Consider the following 21,285-nt stretch of genomic DNA (forward strand, 5'->3'; position numbering starts at 1 on the left):
GCACGATCATGTACAGCGGATCTCTAGAACTTTTTCATTTTATATAACTGAAACTTTATAGCAGTTGAATAGTAACTCTCCATTTTCCCCACCCCCAGCCCCTGGCAACCACCATTCTACCCTAAGCGTCTGTGAGTTTGGCTAAGTTGTATTTTTAAAATAATAAACAGTAAATATAAATTCCCCAACTCAAGAAAGAATCTTCAAGATTTATACAAATATTTGGACAGTATTTATTATTCATGTCACATTTCATTCCAGAAAGGATTTAGAGCAATGTACAAAAAAATACCTGTAATAAAACAAAATACAGAATTAAAAATAAATTGGTGAAGATATTGGGGCAAAGGGGAAATGAGAGTAAGGAAGAGAAGATGAGTAAGGAAGAGAAGGCAGGAGTGTTCCCATGGCACTCATAGTGCCGTAAGTTTCTTTCTGTACATTTGCTGGAAGGATTCACCTTTGTCTCTATGCTTTGGCCAATGCAAAAAACAAACAAAAAATCAACACAATTAGTTATATGAATTACAGTGTCCAGAAAATAAAAATAAATTGTTTGCCCAGAAGTAGGACCACTGGTGCTGGAACCGAGGCGAGAGAGAATTTTCTTCCATGGTCCTCCTGAGAAGGAGACCGTGCCATGTTTCCCATATCCCCACCAACCGTACCAGGATCGCCTGAGATTATTTGTAATGCGGATTGCCTTGACCTCTTGCCCAGAAATTCAGATAGAATAGGCACAAGGTGGGCCTGAAAATCTGCACTGTTTAAAAGCAATCTTTTAAACAATAAAAGGAGCAAACCTGAAAGCCACTCATAATGAGCATCCTTATAACATCTTGCAATAAAGACAACAATGAGTGTTAAGCGATTGTTTTGTATAAATCTTTCAGTGTGAACTGATGACTTAAAACCAAAGTGCAGTTTCGTAAGATCGCTGGAGGGTCTCAGCTATCTTGAAGCATGGTCATCAGCGATTAGTAACAATTTCTAATGTGGGTGGAGAAGCGTGGGGGCGCATGGGGAGGCTTCTCCTCCAACCGTCAGAAGCCAAAAGATTAATCTCAGCCCCTATATTTAAGTTGGATTTCTGGAGATAAACAGTGCTTGTTTCCAGGTGACATCATCAAGTTCTCTTACACAGATATAGAAGCAGATGCTTTTGTTTGTATGTTTATTTGTTTATTTTTTGTCATGGTTCTTACAAGCCATTAACCAGCACTATCTTGCACTATGAATACTTAGAGAAATGAAAGCACTGGATTAAAAAAAGGAAAGTAGGCTGGGCACGGTGGCTCACACCTGTAATCCTTGTGCTTTGGGAAGCCGATATGGGAGGATCACTTGAGGCCAGGAGTTTGATACCAGCCTGAGGAAGAGTGAGACCCTGTCTCTACAAAAACAGTAGTAAAATGAGCCAGGTGTGGTGGTGCGTGCCTGTAGTCCCAGATACTCAGGAGGCTGAGGCAGGAGGATCTCTTGAACTCAAGAATTTGAGGTTTCAGTGAGCTATGCTGACACCACTGCAGTCTAGTCCAGGTGAAAAAGGGAGACCCTGACTCAAAAAACAAAAACAAAAAACTAACTAACATTTTTGAGAATAAAGTAGTAAAAGGTAATAAAAGAAGGTTCTTTAACCATTCCATCTTGTGTCATTTTGATTCATTAAAAATGTACTGATTATGTAGCAGACTGTATTTTATAAGAAAAGAAAGGGGAAAATTGTAGATTCTCTGCACTCACCATTTAAAAAATAATTCTGTCTCTATTTTCTCTAAATTTGAAATCCAAGAAACACATTATTATATATCTCTTTAACCAAAAGGACTGTTGAGATTGCTCTTGATTCCAGTTGATGACTTAGCCTGAAAAGTTGTCACTAAAACCTGAGGTTGTGTTTTTATTTTAGAGTCCATGCTGTTAACACCCAGTAGTCAGATCAGCTCGGATTGCCAGAGAGGAAGCTTCTTTCAACAGCTACAGCAGAGCTGGCAGCTTTAAAATTGGAAGATAAGCAGTGTATTTTGACAAGCAGCTGATGGTGGAGCCCAGAGTTGAAATGCATCTCTCACCCTTTCAGGGAAGTAGTATTTCGTTAAACATATCAATATCTCTCAAACATAGGCTAACAGAATATAGCATTTTAATTTGGGAAGTTCTGTCTTTCAGAGCGTATTCGATTCTATCTGTGGCCTCCAAATAAAGTTGAGAGTCAAACTGAAGGAAATACCCACATTTTAAAACTGCTCATTGGTTTTAGGGGAAAATGATTTGCTGTTGTCATCCTGAGTCATCCCACTTTCTCCCTTCTTTGTGGCTGTGGACAAAGAACATTTGCCTTCTCTATGCATGTAAAAGAAGGCTTCATGCTTTATTTTATGTTCACTCTGTTTTAATAGAAAGTGACAGCACTAAGAACAATTAAGTCTAAATATAAGGAATGAAATAAATCAATATTGATTCAGACAGGCAATTAAACTAGTCTTAGGACCAGGTAGCACAATCAGTCCTACCTCTGACCTTTTGCACATAGTAAATCCCAGCTCACTCTAAAATGATATGCAGAATGGTGCATTGAACTTAATTGTTCTAGAAAGCTACTGATTAAAGGAGGATGCTCTTGGTCAATCAAGGAAGAGCTTCCTCTTTGACTAAACTCTTATTTTGGGAAAGAACACTGCTGTGGACTGTGTCTGCTCCAAATTCATTTGTTGTATCCCTAACCATCAGCGTGACGACATCTATAGGCGGGGCCTATAAGGAGGTAAAGTTAAATAAGGTCATAAAGGGCAGGACCCTGATCTAATAGTATCAGTGTCCTTATAAGGAGAGACATCAGAGAGTTCGATCTCTCTCTCTCTCCCCTCCATGTGAGGACACAGTGAGAAGGCAACCATCTAGAAGCCGGGAAGTGGGCCCGCTCCAGAAAACAAATTGGCCAGCACCTCGACTTTGGACTTCCCAGCCTCCAGAACTGTGAGAAATAAATCTCTACTATTTACGCCACCTAGTCTGCAGTATTTTATTATAGCAGCCCAGGCTGGCTAAGACAGACACACTTGTAAGGGAGAAGGAACAGTGTGCTCAACCTGCCCTAGGGCAATGCACCTAGATGTCTCAAATTTCATAAGATGATTGAGACACACCTGAAAAGTCGTTCCTATGCTGTCTTAGTAGTTATTTGAGTTCCAAGTGCATCGCAGCTGAACAACTGGATTCCTTGTGTCTTGAATGACTCAGCCCTGCTTCACACATTAACATCCTGTTGACAAACACTGATTTCTTCACTTTCTGCTGATTCATATCAATCAACTGAAACCCCCATCACCTCTTGTGCTGTGCCATGAAAGGATCACGTGCTTTTATTGCTTGTAACCATAAATGTCTAACAACCACGAATCTATGAAAAGGGAGTCAACACAGGCCATGGACCAGCGAGTACTGCAGGGAAGGGAGGCGGGCTAGCCCCTAGGCTTGCGTTCTTGTCCCATGGCAAGCCCTTCTTTATTTTAACCTGATTCCATTAAAACTCAGCTGACTCATGTGGTCTTTTTCTGATTCCACGTTCTTCAACCTTCTGTGAAAATTTTGCTCCATGTAATAGTTATTTCTCATTGCAAATTAATAAATATTTTGCTTTTCTGCATCTATGATATTTTACCTCTAAGTTGGGGTCAATTTATTTTTTGAGAAACAAATCCACTTTTGATGTACCAAAAAACCCCTCAAGTTTCAATCTCTGTAATAATGGAGGTCAAACACTGAACTCCATTATATTGGTAAATTCACCAACATAATGAATATTAACCCCATGAGGCTTTTTAAGAGCCTGATTTTCCCCTAGAGGACTCCTGACATCCCTGCTTTGGCCACAGGATGAAACATGCTTGTATTTGGAGCATCTATACAAACATATGCTTATTTGTGCTCTGATTAGCTAACAACTCCAAGAAGTATTATGGTCTTTTAGCTGTGTTTTATCTGCTTTGCTCAGTAGCTGAGACTACTGGTTTGTTACTCAATATCCATCTCCTCTTTTTCCTTGGTAACAAAACTCTGATTTTATTTGGGGCCACAAATGTACACAGCAGAAAGATGGCATTTTCTTGCCTCTCTCACTGCCAGTAGTGGTCAGTGAGAAGCAAGTGAAAGTTAAAGGCTGGAGGCTTCTAGGCAGTTCCTTTAAGAGAGCTGATTCAGCAGGAAGAAGTACTCGTTTCCTCTTCCACCTTCCCATTGCCTGGATTGGGATGTGATGGCTAGAGCTACAGCAACAATGCTGAACCACGAGGCAAAGTCAAATAGAAGCCAAGTGCTAATGACAATGAACCAGAAAGAAGAAGCTGATGACAAAGGAGCATTAGTGCCAATCCTGTATTCTTTACTTGAGGACGTCTTTTACATACAGTAAAAATAAAAATAAAATAAAAATATTCAATCCACTTTTATTTGGAGCTTACTGTTATAAACATCTCCACCTAATCCTAATATTAAAATCAGAAACCTAAAATTTCTGCCCCAATCATGCATGTTCCAAACAATGAACAATCATGTAATTTTATGCACTTATGCCCCAGACCCTCCCAAATCCCAAATGGCTTTTGCTTTCCAATTTGCCTTATTCATGCAAGAATTTGAGAAAAAGTAACATTTAAATGTTTTAATTAATAAAACATTTCCCCCTCACAGCTCCATTTATGGCTTATCATGGAGCAAATGTCCTGGCCTACCTGAGAAGATACTTTTATCTTAACCACATACTGCTGTATGGCAAGCATTTTTGTTCCTATTATAAAAATAATATATGACCCTCAGTAGCCTGTAACACTATTTTTTCCTTTTGTGTGTATTTTGTAAGTGGATCTTGTAGAACTGTTTTTTAAAAAGTTTCATGAAAATAATGTTTTCTGGCATTTGAGGTTAGTATTTGTTTTACTATTTCACAATCATTTGAAGTAATATAGTAGTTTTTCCATTCAAACTACAAAAGCAACTCCATTGGAAGACAGTCAGATACAGTAATATCATGAATATTAGCATTGTTGTAGAAAATCAAAGCAGGCCCACATGTGGTCTGATCAGTCAACAGTACAAAAGGTGAACATGTTAACAACCAATCCCAATAGATTGCAGAATTCCTACTGTTTAGCATCCAGACATATAGATTCATTCATTCTTTCATTCACTCACTCACTCAAGAAACATTTATCAAGCACTTTTATTTGCCAGGCACTGAGCTGGTCTGGTCACCGGAAGGACCAACAAAAAAAGACACAATTCCTGCCCTGTAGGAACTCATAGACTACACATGTCCTTGTTTACATGCAAATCAACGCGGACATGCAGATAAATGATGCACTATGCTCCAAAATTGGTTACAATGGAGACATGCACAAAGATTATTATGATGGAGACATACACGTGGGACAGAAAGCTCATTCAAGCAAGTCACTTAGAATTCCTAGAGGACAAAACATTTGCTCCACAAGCTGGGTCTATGCAGATGAGGCTTGATTCAACAATTTCCAAAAGTAAAGAAAAGGAAAGATCTGGAACTCCAGATTTGTGCTACCCACCTCAGACCAGATAAAAGAAAACAAGAGCTATAGCAATTGCTATAGTAAAACCATATCAGTCAAGGTGAGCATACTTACTCCTTTTAACAACTCAGCTCTCTCTCCCATCTCCATGGAAGGGGTCTTCCCTAGAGACACCCAAGGCTAAGCAATGTGAGCAGCCGAAATGTCTCAGGAAGGACTGTTTCCCTCAACGATAGATGATTGATGATAGATGGACTGGGTGATCAAAAGAAGAATGTGTGACCCTTACAGCTTGACATGGGAACTCTAGGATATGCCCACTGCAAACCCTGTCTTACCTGCAGCCTCTGTTCTCGCAACTCAACATCAACATTAGCCCAGAAGTGGGCCGATGTATCGGTTTCCACCGGCCGTCATCCAGCCTTGCGAAACAGGGGGCCGGCGCTATGGAGCCTCCCGCCTCATGCTGTGATCCAACCACAGTCATCTACACAGGTTTGGGTTTGCTGGACTCAGCTGTATTTGAACAAGGCTTCTCTTCTCTTTCCAAGTGCTCTTGCCTTCAAATCTGTGTAGCTAAGAGTATTATACCTCAACAGTTAACTGTCTGAGTCTTGATCAGGAAAAAACATATTTTGAAAAATATTTTAGATAGAAATAGTATAATTACAGGAATGTCAGTAGAATTTATGCTATAGAATTCACCAGACTATTGGCTCCCCAGAAGCAGAGACCTATATCTGTTTTGATCGCCACTGTATAACCAGAAGTTAGCATAGGACCTCACATGCTGTGACTACTTAATAATATTGTAAATGGGTAGATGGGTGAGTAGATAAATGGATGGGTGAATGGACTAACTTATTATATTATTGATGAATGATTGAATAAATGAATAATGAATTAATAAATCTCTACTTCTGGAACCATTTAAGAATATATATATAATGAACTTGAAATCACCTTTAAAACTACTTCATAAAAGCAAGGGGTAGGGGGTTCATGTTGAGTATAAAGTAGCTGACTAGAAAGTCCCATGATTATTTGATAATGCTTGGAGCTCCATGGTGGAAAAAAAGCACTATACAAACATTGAGGGTTATTATTTATTTGAAGGTTTCACTGAGCCATCCTTTATATAAGATTTGGTAAGTATTGCCATTGCTTTCTAAGCAGGAAAAAAAGGTTATGAATATAATTAGTATGACTGGTCCAAAGGAGATTACATTCAGAGTTACTTGTTTTGGCATTATCATCATTGTCTAAATACCACAGTAGATTAGCTAGCTTGTAGCAATATTAAACTTTAAGCTGTAAATTATCTAATTAATTTTCACAAAAGTGTTGTTCTGTTCAGTTCGTTGTATTTGTAAAGGACTTAAAAATGTTAATATGTTTTAAATTCTATATAAATCTATGCTTTCAAAGGAGTTTAATGAACTTGAAGTGGCCATAATACCATGAGGGACAGTAAGTCTGAGGATGGCTATAACCTTAAATCTTGTTGATGGTGGTAATCATACAAGAGATGTCGGACAACTCCCCTCTAGCCCCAACTTGAGTTCCCTGATTTTGTTTAGAAATCGGTTGTTTAAGGGGATTGAATTATTGAGCTGTGCAGAGAAATGGTGTTTTGATAATTTTTCTCTTTCCCAAGTGTCATTCTATATGACACTGGTAATAATTAGCTCTGAATATCCAATCCCTTACTTACTCCAGGAAGAATGCCATAGAAATATGTGAGGCCAAGAGGATGTCTGCCCTGCACTGCAGTAGTATTCTAAATAGTCCCCTGAACAGAAAAAAATAATATCAGAAAACAAATCCCTAAATTTTGGGGGGTTGGAACTGCGGTTAGAGATGTGGGAAGCAGAGAGAGGCAGAAAGAACAAGATTCAGGGGAGACCCCAACCAAACACTTAAAGGCTGCTTCTGTCTTGGTTTGGGCTCCCCCAGAAGCAGATCCTGAGGCACAGGTTTGAGTGCAAGCAGTCTAGTGACAAGGCAACACCAGGGCAGAGGAATAGGGAAGTGAAAAGACAGAGAATAAAAAGTCAATAATGGGCACATTTTCATGCCATTTACCTCGATGGGCAACTGGAGCTCAATCCCACTGGGAACACAGGGACAGTGTGGACACATCTCAGAGCTGTTCCAAGCAAGGGACTGAGAAGCTGGGATATTTGCCCACCAACACCCCAACACCACTGTGTGACAGCCACTCCAGGGTCATAGCTTTCCGGCACTTCCAGCTTGCCTTGCTCATGGCGGAATGCACTCTCACAGCTGGGGAAAAGCCCCTCAGACAAAGTTACAGGATTTTTAATAGGCAGCTTTTGCTGCGTAGAGGTGAATGTCAAGGGGATATCCACTCCAACTGCTTTGGAATCACTAACCAGCCCTTGACTATGTTTCCTCCCTACCAGAAGGGCTTGGCTACATGACTGGCTCTTTCAGATGGTCAGCGAATTGGCAGTGAGATATAATGACTTACATGATGACATTTGCTGCTTCTAGATAACACATTTGATTGTAACATAGTCGATCTAGGGTTGAGACTTTCAGGCACCTAATCAGCTCCGTAAAGAAGGAGATTTTTAATATCCTGAAATCATCCCCTACAAGTAGATTCAGCAAGCAGAGCCTATTCTAAATTCCCAAGATACTTAATGGCCTCATATGTAAGTCCAGTCAGTCACACCCAGTGACTGTCACCTGCATCCAGTTTTGCCTCTGAAGTCATAGACCACATTTACCGCACAGTGCCAGATATTGGTGTAAGAATTTTATTTATCTTAACCCATTAAATATTCACAATGAGACCATGTTGCAGGAGCTGTTATTATCCTCATTTTACAGATGAGGTGCAGAGAGATTGAGCACTTATCTGAGGTCACACAGCTGGGAAGTGGTGGGGCATGGATTCAAACTCAAATAATCTGACCCTAGAGCCTGCTTGTCCTACAGTCTCCTTTCTGGTGTCTGGCAAGCACACGCCCATGCATCTTTCTTCACTATCAAGCATGAAATCACAATTTCCCCGGGAAGATTCTTTCAGCCAATTATGCCAACTCACACCCAGCCCACCAACACACGCCTCAACAGCCCCTCGCCTCGTGTACTGAAACAACAGAAAACTCCACATTTCAGTAGCACTTTGTTCCAGAGAATTCATAGCTTACATTATAGAAAGTTCACACTGAAACCAAAGAAACAAATCAAAGTGTCACCGCCCTGGAGGAAAGAGCACTGAACTCTGGAAATCCATAAAATATGGGTTTTCGTCCTAACTCTGCCCTTAGCTGTGCATCCTTGACCAAGTCCCTTTATTTCTCCAGGCTCCCATTTCTTCATCTGCCACATAAATGACTTGCACTAGACAAGATATAAGGTTTCTATTAGCCCTCGAAGCCCATGGTCCTGGACTCAAAAGTGTTTCTCAATTATCCTGCTGCTGGATGGAGGCAATATTTTGTGTTCCTCGTTTTTTGAGCAATTGACATAGGCCTGCCCTCTGGGGAGGTCCCTCCTTTTCATCCGCCACATCGTTTCCAAGCCACAGCCACAGATGGCTGCTGCGTATCAGTATCAGAGACCAAATGGAAGACGCAGAACCCCAAAGAGCAAGTCAGCAACCACACGAGGCTCCTCACCCCAGTCTCAGTTTCACAGGTTTGGCAGCCCCCCATTTTTCTTACATTAGGGGAGCATACGGAAAAAGTATCTCAGCAAAGTCATTTTTCTTTTTGTAATAATATTTGTTGGTGTCTAAGGAAACGGGAACCAGAGGACAGGTCCTAAACATAGACCAAGCCTAAGTGAAATCGGAGTGTAAACCTTATATTAAATAGCCTGCCTATTTTTGGAATTAACATTTTATTATGAACATTTTTAAACATATGCAAAAGTAGAGAGACAACCCTAATAAGTCCCTAGGAAGCCATCACCTAGATTCAACAATTTTCAGTTCATGGCTAATCTCTACCCTAGTCAGTACCCCCAACTCTGGATTATTTTGAACCAAATCTCCACCATCCTATTATGTCACCTATAAATATTTCATTATGTAGCTCTGAAAGACAAGCACTCTTTTTGAAAGCATAACCATGATACCATTATTGTAGACTTTTAAAATCTTCTTAATTAGCATCGTTTTTAAAAATTAACATTAATTCTTTTATAGCAAACAATATTCAATGTCTAAGTTTCCCCAGTTGTCTCATTTTTAAAACAAGTAATTTATTCAATTCAGTATTCAAATATAGCCCCCATATTGAAACTGATTAATATGGCCTTTGAATCTCTTCTATTATATAAGTTTTTCTGCCATCACTTTTTTGTCTTTATAATTTAGTTGTTGAAACTGGACCATTTTTCCTGCAGAATTTCCCAAAGCAGATTTTGATTACTGCATCTCCATGGTGTTAATTAAAATGTTATTCACTTCATTCCATCTTCTAAAAATTGGTAGTGAGGTCTAGAAGCTGGATCAGATTAAGGTTCAATTTGGGGGCAGGTGTGGTTTGTATCTCTCTTAGGACATAATAACTATCCATCTCTCTTGGTGCAACGTTGACAACTATTAATCACTGCCTAGATCTATTAACTAATTCATCAGAGTCCTCCTTGTTGTTGGAGTAGTCATTGTTTCTAGGCCTCTTCAATGGGCACAGCCAGAAAGGAGTTTGTTTTTATGTTTATTTGCTTTTGTTTGTATTTTAAGAAAATACATAAGTCCATAGTGATCCTTCCTTTTTGAAATCAGGTCCACAGATTATTCACTTAATTTCATTCTTGCATTCATATCTCCTTTCTCTCATTTTGAAATCCCAGGAGATTTTTTGTTTGTTGGTTTATTTGTTTTATGAGACAGAGTCTCAATCTGTTGCCCAGGCTAGAGTACAGTGGTTTCATCATAGCTCACGGCAACCTCAAACTCCTGGGCTCAAGTTATTCTCCTGCCTCAGCCTCCCAAGTAGCGGGGACTACAGGTGTGCACCAACATGCCCAGCTAATTTTTCTATTTTTAGTAGAGATGGGGTCTCACTCTTGCTTCGACTGGTCTCAAACTGCTAAACTCAAGCAGTCCTCCCGTCTCAGTCTTCCAGAGTGCTAGGATTCCAGGTGTGAGCCACCATGCCAGGCCAAAATCCCATTTCTTAATGACAAAAACATAATAACTCATTTGCTTTTTCACAAAATACACACATAATGATCTCATAATGACAATATCAACTACCACCAAAAAACATGATTACTGAAAACTATGTTTTATTGTTTGGGGGAGGTTTGTTTGTTTGTTTTGCAAGGATTAATTTTTCTTTAGGGTATATCCCACTAAGGATTTACAGACAAATTCTCGTATCACTTAAGTTTCAAATCAAATCTACAAACAAGAAATATTCAGAGAAGTATAGCTTTGATCACAGTCTTATTCCTTCCATTTCCACTAGGCAACTATGTTTTCATTATATTAAAACTTATTTTTAATTTATCTTTCTTTTTAAAAATTTTAACATTTGTTTTCATTTATTCTTCTCTTTCTCTCTTACATGCTAGCATACAAAGGCTGTCCAGAAAGTATCCAGCCATTATTAATATAACAAGAATGTTTTTATGGTGGGATACTTTCTGGATAGCCCTCATACTTTACCATATTACTTTTTTCTTTTTGTTAACACTATATTCTAAAGATAATTCCACGCAGTATAGTTGACCCTTGAACAACACAGGTTTGAACTGCATGGGCCCACTTATATGTGGACTTTCTTCAAACAAACGTGGATCAAAGATACAGTATTTTGCAGAATGTGAACCCCAACTTTTTGTATATGCAGGTTCTGCAGGGCTGAATACAGGATGTAGGGACTTGGGGTGCTCTGGAACCAATCCCCTGAGGATACCAGGGGATGACTGTATACAGAGATGTTCATATTGTACGGATATATCAATACTTTATTCAACCAATCTGCTACTGATGGACATTTGGGTTATTTCCAGTCATTTTCAATCCCAAATAATGCTGCAATATAGATAGGGTGCCTTTTCTGTTTTGGGGGGCGTTTTTTTCATTTTTTGTTTGTTTGTTTCACACATAAAGAGTGTAGAGAGTTGAGGAAAAAATTCTTCCTGCATCAATTCTCAATGCTTTGTGTCTTTCTCACCTTTGTGTCCCTAAAGCTTGCTACAAAGTCAGACAAAATAGCAGATGCTCAATACACATTTGCTGAGTAACAAACTCAATCATTCATGCGTAACATCTACAAGTAGGCCAGTTAGTTACATGAATGAAAAATGGGAAAATGTTAGGAAGACTCGTGCAAATCCTATAGGTTAGTGAATATTTTATACACTCAGAGACTAATGTAAGGAAAGTAGTCTTATGTACTGTGAATTCCTAACCTTCTCCTTGCTTAACGCATTATGAAAATGCATTTTTAAAAAGATACTCTCAATGAATCATAGAATCTTGGGTTCCCTTTCTTGGATAATTTTTGTGACCAAGGGGTTAGTGGTGGTAACCAGTATGGAAGAGAGAAAAGAATCTGCCTTCAAAGTATGTGTTTCTCTATATGAATGTGGTAGACACCACCGAAGGTTTAATGACAACGTGGCTCTCTCACTAAACTCTGTAATACCTTAATTGTTTCACTGTGCTATAATTTATTCCTTTCTGTGAAGTCTGTCTTCCCTGCTGGGGTGTAAGTTCTTCATGGGCAGAGACCATGTCTGTGTCTGCTCTGTCCTTTGCTCTGTCCTCAATACTCTACCCTGCCCTGGTGCATGGCAGATACTCAATAAACATTTACTGAATAAATGGATGGATCCAGGCTTTTAATAGGAAACACCTCTTTCCAAAGCAAACCAAAAAGTTACTGTGTAGCAAGTCTGCTCTCAACCTTCCGCTTTAGCTGCCTTTCTCTGACACTGCTCCACCCCCTCATTACTGCCAGGTGGAAGCAGAGGCCCAGGTTTCCGGCTAAGCCTTCCTCCACTCCCGTGGGGAGGAGGAGGAGGTCCTTCATTCCTGCTGGGCAGAGGGGGCAGTTCTGGCTCCCACTCAGCCTCCACAGGACCCCCAGACTGGGAGGTTAGGACTGCCTCATTGCCGCTCCCCTGTCACCAAGCAGGGGCAGGCAGCTCAGCGCCACTCAGTGGGAATGAAGGTCCCAGCCCCCAGCAGGGGCTTGGGAAGACTCATTACAAACTGCATGGAAGTCAAGGATCCCCACTTGGTTTTTGATGGCATTGAGGGGAGGAGAGTGCACAGTTTTTCTGTGGTGTTTGCCTAGAATAGAGTGGTTATTGTCTAAAAGTTTCTGTCTTGCTGGGCTGCTCCTTTCCTGGCCCTTTGATTAAAGAGAGCAGGCTTTTGTTGGGGCTTTTTTTTTTTTTTGTCTGCACGCATTCCTGTTTCCAGGTTGCCAGCTTCTGCTGCAATAAGTCTGGGATATATGAGACAGAAAGAAAACCTGAATGACTCTGAGTTCCTGAGGTCCCAAGATCCTATCCAGTCTGCCTTCTCTTCAACTTTCAGAGTCTTTTTTATGTTTGTTTGTTGTATAATATCCTGTGAAAGAACAGGGAAAAGCATATCTACTCCAGAAGGAATAGGGAAAAGTATATCTTCTCCAACTTGCAAGAAGTAGAAGCCTGGCAGTGCACTTGTTTAATCCCTCTTTTTTCGCACTGTATGTCAAGCAATGTTCTATCACTATGACATGGGGTGTATCCTCATTCACTTATTTGTGAACTCAATGAGAATTTATATTCAGTTCTTACCACATGCCCCACACTGAATCAGTCCCTGAGGGTACCAGGATAAACAAGATCACACTTTCACAGTCCAATGGAAGAGATGATACAAAGTGAAACAGACTGGAACAGAGATCTGTACAAAGAGCTCCAGAAGACTGGAGAGAAAGGATTTCACTGGGATGGGGTAGAGATGAGGGTGGGGTGGATTTAAGGAAGGCTCTAGAGAGGAAAAGATATTTGAACTGGGTTAAAAAAGTAATCAGGAGTTTTCCAGGTGAATAAGAGGGGAAGTCATTATAACAAAATGAGCAGCACGAACAAAGGCACAGAGGCATGAAAGAGAAGGGAAAAGTGGAACACGTGGTGGAAGAACAAAGTGATGAGAGATGAGAGGGTAAAGTGGGTATAAGATGGATCATGTAAGATCTGTCGCAAAAGGCCAGAGTCACAGTTTTCTCTAAATAAAACTCATGCAGACTATACTGCATCGTTGGCAAAATGCTGCACACTTCCCCCTGGGTTGCATCAGAAATGAATCTTCTCTCATACTTGGTTGTTAAGAATTGCTCTCTTTATCTAGGTATCTGAAATAGTCAAATTAATAGAATCAAAAAGTGGAATGGTGGTTGTCAAGGGCCAGGGGGAGGGCTAAAATGGTTATTTACTAATCAAGTTAGGTTAATTTACTAATCAAGCATAAGGTTATTTACTAATCAAGCATAAAAGTTTCAGTCAAGCAAATGAACAGGCGCTAAAGATCTGCTGCACAACACGTACCTATAGTCAACAACAATGTATTATACACCAAACAATTTGCTAAAAGGGTAGATCTCATGTTAACTGTTCTTGCCACAATAAAATTTTAAAAAATAATAATTACCCTTTTTACCCAGCCAAAGCACGTTTCAGTCAACAGCTTGTCAATTCCAGTTTCCCCGGGCACTGCCGCAATCCTATCCCCAAAAAGAAAGGACTACTGCATTTCTCTCAATTAGTGGTCCATTTGGATCTGTCAGCAATTTAAACCTCCAGAAGCAGTTTGCTATGAAGTTTATTTATGTCACTGCTGCCCTGAAAATGAAGTTGATAAATAAAAGAGTGAGTCAGTAAGAAAATAAAGGTACTAAGGCTGGAAGGAAGGCCTTAAACTAAGGCTGCAAACTTAATCTTATCACAAGTGGGAGGCCCACATACGAAGGACGTAGGCCTGAAATTGATGTGCATTGGCTGAAATAGCGCATTCATTTCAGGCCACAGAAGCAGCAGCTATAACCAAGGGGAGGATTTGTCCCTCTGGTGCCAACCAGCATAGCAGTGGGAACTCTCCCAGACTGGCTGACCCCTGCCATGGGCAGTTTGATGACCTCTTGACCCTAAACAGGATCACAAACTCCACTCCTATTATTAATAGATCAGCTTTCCTGCCCATGTTTTTAGGGAGCAGGGGAATAACAGAACCTACAGAATGTTTTTCGAGATCTACAGGCTATAGTTCTAACTTACGATGATAGCCATGTAATAGCTGTTGAGTATCCACTCTCACACTTCGGAAGACTCAAGAGAAGGAAAGTCTATTGTATTTATCCATATTTTGACTTACTATGTTCATTATTTCTTCCTGATGTTCCAAGATTCCTTCTTTTATCATTTCCTTTCTGTTTAGAGAACTTTCGTGAGTCATTCTTATAGGGTAGGTCTGCTGACAGCAAACAATCTTAGTTTTCCTTCATCTGAAAATGAAAATGTCTTGATTTCCTCTTCATTTCTGAAAGAGATTTTTACTGAATAAAGGAATCTGGGCTAATAGTTTTTCCTTTCAGCACTTGAAATATGTTGCATGCTTCCTTCTGGCCTCCATGGTTTCTGATGAGAAATCATCTGAATTATTTCTCCCATAAAGGTAAGGTGATATTTCTCTCTTACTGCTTTCAAGATATTCCTTTGTCATTGGTTTTAGAACTTTGACTATGATGTGTCTCAGTGTGGATTTCTCTGGGTTTATCATGTTTGGGAATTCCTCAGCTTTATCCTGTTTGAGAAATTCTTAGCTTCTTGAATATGTAGATTTATGTCTTTTGCCAAATTTGGAAACTTTTTAGCCATTATTCTCCGAGTAGTTTTTCAGGCCCACCCTCTTTCTACTCTCCTTCCAAGACTCTGGTGACACAAATATTATATCTTGTTATAGTTTCATAGGTTCCTGAGGCTCTGTTCACTTTTTCTCCTTCTATTTTCTGCTGTTCAGATTATGAAATTTCTGTTGTTTTATATCCAGTTCACCGATTCTTCTTCTGTCTCCTCCCTTCTTCTGGTAAGACCATCCATTGACATATTTATTTTGTTTACTGTGTCTTCCAGTTGAAAATTTTCCATTTGGCTCTTCTTTATATCTTCTATTTCTTTGCTGAGACTTTCTGTTTATTAATTTGTTTCAAGAATTTTTGTAATTGCTTGTTGAAGTATTTTAGGATGGCTTCTTTAAAATTTTTGTCAGATAATTCTAACATCTCTGTCATCTCAGTATTGGCATTTTTGTCTTTTTTCATTCAGTTTGAAATCTTTCTAGTTATTGGTATAATAAGTGATTTAGATTGAAACCTGGATATTTTGAGTATAGATGGATTTCTCAAGATTTCATATATAGTAGAGACATGAGTACAACATACATTTTATGATCCTTTTAATTCTACTATAAGGAAAACAATAGTACAAGCACAATAATAAATGGTAATTAGAGCTTGATCCTCTTATTAAGGGACAACAGGGAGTGATGGGGACTGTGGCAAACTGGAGAGTAATTGCTCCATCTAGAGGTGGCAGCTGCTACTTAGTTCCTAATGATTATTGATGAATGGGATTGAAGGCCTAATGTTGTCAGATATCCTTATTTTGTAGGAAAAGGTAAACATCGAGATTTGTACATGTAATTTCTCTATTTTGAAATGATGAAAACCAATTTAAATTATTTAAAATCATATATTAGTCCATATCCTGAAGACCAAACTAAACACAACAATGATCAAAATGTAGTCTATGTGTAGCCAGTTAACAACCTCTACTTTAGAAAAATATATTTTTCTAAGCAAGGATTTAGTGCCTGAAATTCATTTTTTTTTTGTTTTAGAGAGAGATATATGTTCTCATATGAGTCGCTCACAGGAAACCAAGAGTCAAGATGTGAATCCTCATCATAGCTGGAACTGGAACTGGACCAGTCTGGAGGGAGCTCGGCACTATTGCCTTACTTGTGGTGTTATTTAAGAATAAATTATCCAGCCTTGGAAAAAATGAACTGATAAAGGACTCTTATAAGCTAATAGGAATGCTCTTTGGGGCCTAAAGGTAAGACCACCCACAATGGGTAGGGGGCAGGGTTTTCCCTGAAAGGAGTGGACATTCGCACTGTCAACCGTCCTGGGAATGAAAGAGCCCATAAAAAGAAAAGGGTAGTTGGAGGATGAGCCTTAGCCCCAGGATGGGAAAATGCTGCAAGCTGACCTGAGCCAATAAATCCATTCCACATACATCAACTTCCAACTGGTAAAAATCTTCAACCTCTATTTTTGAGGCGTGTGGGAGCCACATGTCTCCTTGCCCACAACTTTCTACCAAACAGAATTCTAGTACTATGACAAATCTTTTTCATCAAGCAAAAACAAAAATAATCAATGTTTTCTAGAGGGCTCAGGAAATCCCTAGCTGTCCTTTAGAAACTCGAACAAGCATGTTGCATGAAAGCTCACCTCTTAGCCAAATGCAACAATTATTTTTTGACAGCAGTATTAGGATGAACTCCTGCCATTAAGTGGTACAACATAGGACCACACAGTTGCTACCCTACAAAAGGTGATAGGCTCCCCTGAGTCTTACATCTTGTTCATGCAAGGGTTGAGATATCTGTACAATCTTTCTAAACAATCATATACAGTCATGCAATGCATAATGATGCATTTTTTTTGTTTTTTGTTTTTTTGAGACAGTCTCACTCTGTTGCCCAGGCTAGAGTGCCGTGGCATCAGCCTACCTCACAGCAACCTCAAACTCTGGGCTCAAGCGATCCTTCTGCCTCAGCATCCCGAGTAGCTGGGACTACAGGCATGCGCCACAATTCCCGGCTAACTTTTTCTATATATTTTTAGTTGTTCAATTAATTTGTTTCTATTTTTAGTAGAGGCGGGGTTTCGCTCTTGCTCAGGCTGGTTGGTCCCGAACTCCTGACCTTGAGTGATCCACCCGCCTAGGCCTCCCATAGTGCTAGGATTACAGGCGTGAGCCACCACGCCAGGCCCATAATGATGTTTTGACCTTACAACAAACAGCATATATAATGGGGGTCCCATAAGATTACACTGAAGTACCATAATTTTACTATACCTTTTCTATGTTAGATATGTTTATATACACAAACACTTACCTTGTGTTACAATTGCCTACAGTATTCAGTATGTAACATGCTGTACAGGTTTGTAGCCTCAGAGGAACAGGCTATACCATATAGCCTAGGTATACAGTAGGCTATACCATTTTGGTTTGCTCAAGTACACTCTATGATGTTCACACAACAATGAAATCACCTAAGGATGCATTTCTCAGAGTGTATTCCCATGGTTAAGTGATGTATAGCTATATCTCAACATGACTCACTTCATCTGTGAAAACGTATTCCTATCATCCTTTACGTTACCTAACCAGCACTTTGGTGCAGATTTACATAATGATGTTTCAAGCACTCATTGCAGCTACCTCTGAGTATGAGAACTCCAAAATCCTTCAAATGTTAACTTCCCCTTGAGCGTGGATGCCCTCCATCCAGGGTACAGATTAATGTTAATACACACATGCATATGCACACGCATACATACATATTAACGTGCACATAAATACACAGTTGCACACACATGCATATATGCACAAGCACATGTGCATGCACTCCCACACACAAACACACACACATGCACACACCTGTGCATCACAGGCTGTCTAGAGTCTGCTTTTGAATCTGGATGCACCCCTTTGTTGATGTTTGACTTTAGGCCAGTTACTTACTCTCTCTGTATCTCAATTTCATCCTCTGTAAAATTGGGATGATAATAGTACCTACCCTATAGGATTGTTATAAGGATTAAATTGAGCTAATATATTCAATGCTAGGAACAGAACTTGGTATATAGTAAGCTCTATAGAAGTGTAAACTATGGTTACCGTTATTTATGTTAATATGGTTCATGATCAACATTTTTTTTTTTAATACAGGGTCTCACTCTGTCTCCCAGGCTAGAGTGCAGTGGTGTCATCATAGCTTGCTGTAATCTCAAACTCTTGGGCTGAAGCCATCCTTTTGCCTCAGCCTCCCCAGTAGCTGGGACTACAGACATGCGCTGCCAAGCCTGCTAATTTTTCTATTTTTTGTAGAGACGGGGGTCTCACTTTTGCTCAGACATGTCTTGAACTCCTGGGCCTCAAACAATTCTCTCACCTCAGCCTCCCAGAGTGCTAGGATTATAGGCCTGAGTCACCAAGCCTGGCCTTTCCATAATCAATTGTAAAGCAAATGAAAGACACTATAACAATAGAGAACTCCTTCCTCTCTGTCAAGGCTGAGTAGGCAGCAAGGGTTGCAGAGAAGCTGATTCTGGGGAGTAGAAATAAGCTTGCGGGGAGGGGGACCCTGACCCTTCTCCTGGACTCCAGGCAGGGGCCTGAGGGGGACAAAAGCAGACACATCCAGCAGCCAGTTGGTAGTCATTCTTCGTGCCATAATTCCCTTCGCTTACCTCTGAGTCATCAGTAAAACCTTATTAAAAAAGATTCAGCCCAGCCGAGCAGCTCTATAGGGAATTTAGGAAAAGAATAAGCTCACAGTTTGGCCAGAGAAATGAAAGGGGCAGCAGTAGCTTGAGGAGCTGGGTGGGAGGGCTGGGTAGGAAGGGGCGCCTAGAGCTATGGGCACAGTAGCCTGTGGCTGAGCAGAGAGAGGAGGTCCACATCCCAGTGGCTGCAAAGGCACAGGTGAAGTGGGAACTGATGAGGCGACACCTGCTACATCCCTCCCCACATAAAAGCTGAGCTACTGGATAATGGGGGAAAGATCGCAGCCCTCCGCTTAGCGTCCAGGCCCCTCCCGGGTAACAGCCCTCCCAGTTCGGAGAGCTTGTCCTGACCCTCCTACCAGCGGCTCCCCCTAGTGGCCAGAAAAGCTGCATAACCGAAACATCTGGGAAGGACGCGGGTTGTAACCTCAGGATCACAGAGACATGACATTTTCAGATGTTCTATATAGCAGGATGATCAAAACCTTGAAATGCTCAAGGAGACTCATTTCTGTTACATATACTCATAATTTCACAAGGAAAACACACATATAGAACCCTCTGCCAAAAAAGAAGCCTGTTTACATAAACATATAATCAGTTCTGAAGCTTATTTACATAAACATAATTTTAATCTAGGTGTAGTCTTCTAACATAACATTATTTTATAAACTTGTTACCATGTGACAAAAACGTCCACATAGCCATCGTTGTAACGACTGTCTTAGGTTGGGTCCCTCCAAAAAGCAGATGCAGAGATGTGGATGTGAGTACGAATAGTTTCTTTAGGAGGTAATCCCAAGAAGAACATGTAGAAAATCGGGAAAGCGAGATAGAGAAGGGAAGGAAGCCAGTGAAGGGCGCACTACCGAGCAGGTTATCACTGTGGGCCCCCACCGCTCAATCCCCACAGGGGACCTCTGGGGGACAGTGCAGAACACACCTTAGAGGTAGCCCAACCAAGGAGTGAAGCAGCCGGGGTGTTTTTCCACTAATTCTCATCAGCCAATGGTTGAGGAACCCTTCCAGAGGGTGTTAAGCCCCAGCACTTTAGGGCTGCCCTGTTCACGGGCTTAGAGGACTTCAACAGCCAGAGAAAGCTCACAGGCGAAGATTTGCAGGTGCTTACGGTTGGAAGCTGCTGGTCAGTGAACACAGGAATGGGAAGTCCTGACGCCATGCGGTCAGGACACAAGAGCATCAGGTACGATAACTGTATAATATTTCATCACATTACTGCACTGTTGTTTTTCTATTTGCTTTGAGAACAGACTTTCATTGTCTAAGTTTTAGAAAGAAGTCATTAGTATAACACCCATGTAGAATTTAGAGTAGGAACTTAGAAAAGAGATATATTAAATTGTTTTATAATCAACATTGTGGAAAGCTGAAGACATGACTATTGTTCAAAAGGGGGTTATTCACTTCACCCATTAGGATGGCTATAATAAAAAGAGAGAAAGAAAGTAACGAATTTAAAGAAAGATGTGGAGAAATTGGAACCCTTATGCACTGCCAGAGGGAATGTAAAATGATATAGCCGTGTAGAAAACAGTATGGTAGTTCAGCAAAAATTTTAAATGGAATTGCCATATGATCCAGCAATTTCCCTTCTGGATATATATATACATATATACTCAATTGAAAGCAGGGACTCAGATATTTGTACACCCATGTTAATAAATAGGATTATTCATAATAACCAAAAGATGGAAACAACTCAAGTGTCCATTGAGGTATAAATGGATAAACAAAAAGTGCTATATACATACAATGGAATGTTATTGAGCCTTAAATAGGGAAGAAATTATGACAGATTCTACTATATAGATGAACCTTGAGAACATTATGCTAAGTGAAACAGGCCAGTCACAAAAAGACAAATACTGTATGATTCTACTTATATGAGGTACCGAGAGTAGTCAAAGTCATAGAGACAGATAGAAGAAGGGTGGTTGCCCCAGGCTGATAGAAGTAAGAATATAAATTTGTTGTTTAATGGGTATTGAAGTTTCAGTTCTAGAAGGTAAAAAAAGTTCTGGAGATGGATGGTGGTGATGGTTGCATGATGACGTGAATGTACTTCATACCATTGAATTGTTCACTTAAAAATGGCTAAAATAGTAAATTTCATGTTGTGTATATTTTATCACAATAAAAAATCCTGTAAAAATGTT

The 21,285-nt window shown here is 40.1% G+C and overlaps 1 protein-coding gene across 1 annotated transcript in view; it reads left to right on the forward strand.

Annotated features, from left to right (window-relative positions):
• GZMA (granzyme A) overlaps positions 1-21,285 on the forward strand; it is a 210,230-nt gene that overhangs the window by 154,386 nt on the left and 34,559 nt on the right. The gene's annotated exons all lie outside the window — the stretch shown is intronic.

The sequence above is a fragment of the Microcebus murinus genome, chromosome 11, assembly GCF_040939455.1.
Source record: "Microcebus murinus isolate Inina chromosome 11, M.murinus_Inina_mat1.0, whole genome shotgun sequence".
Lineage (NCBI taxonomy): Eukaryota > Metazoa > Chordata > Mammalia > Primates > Cheirogaleidae > Microcebus > Microcebus murinus.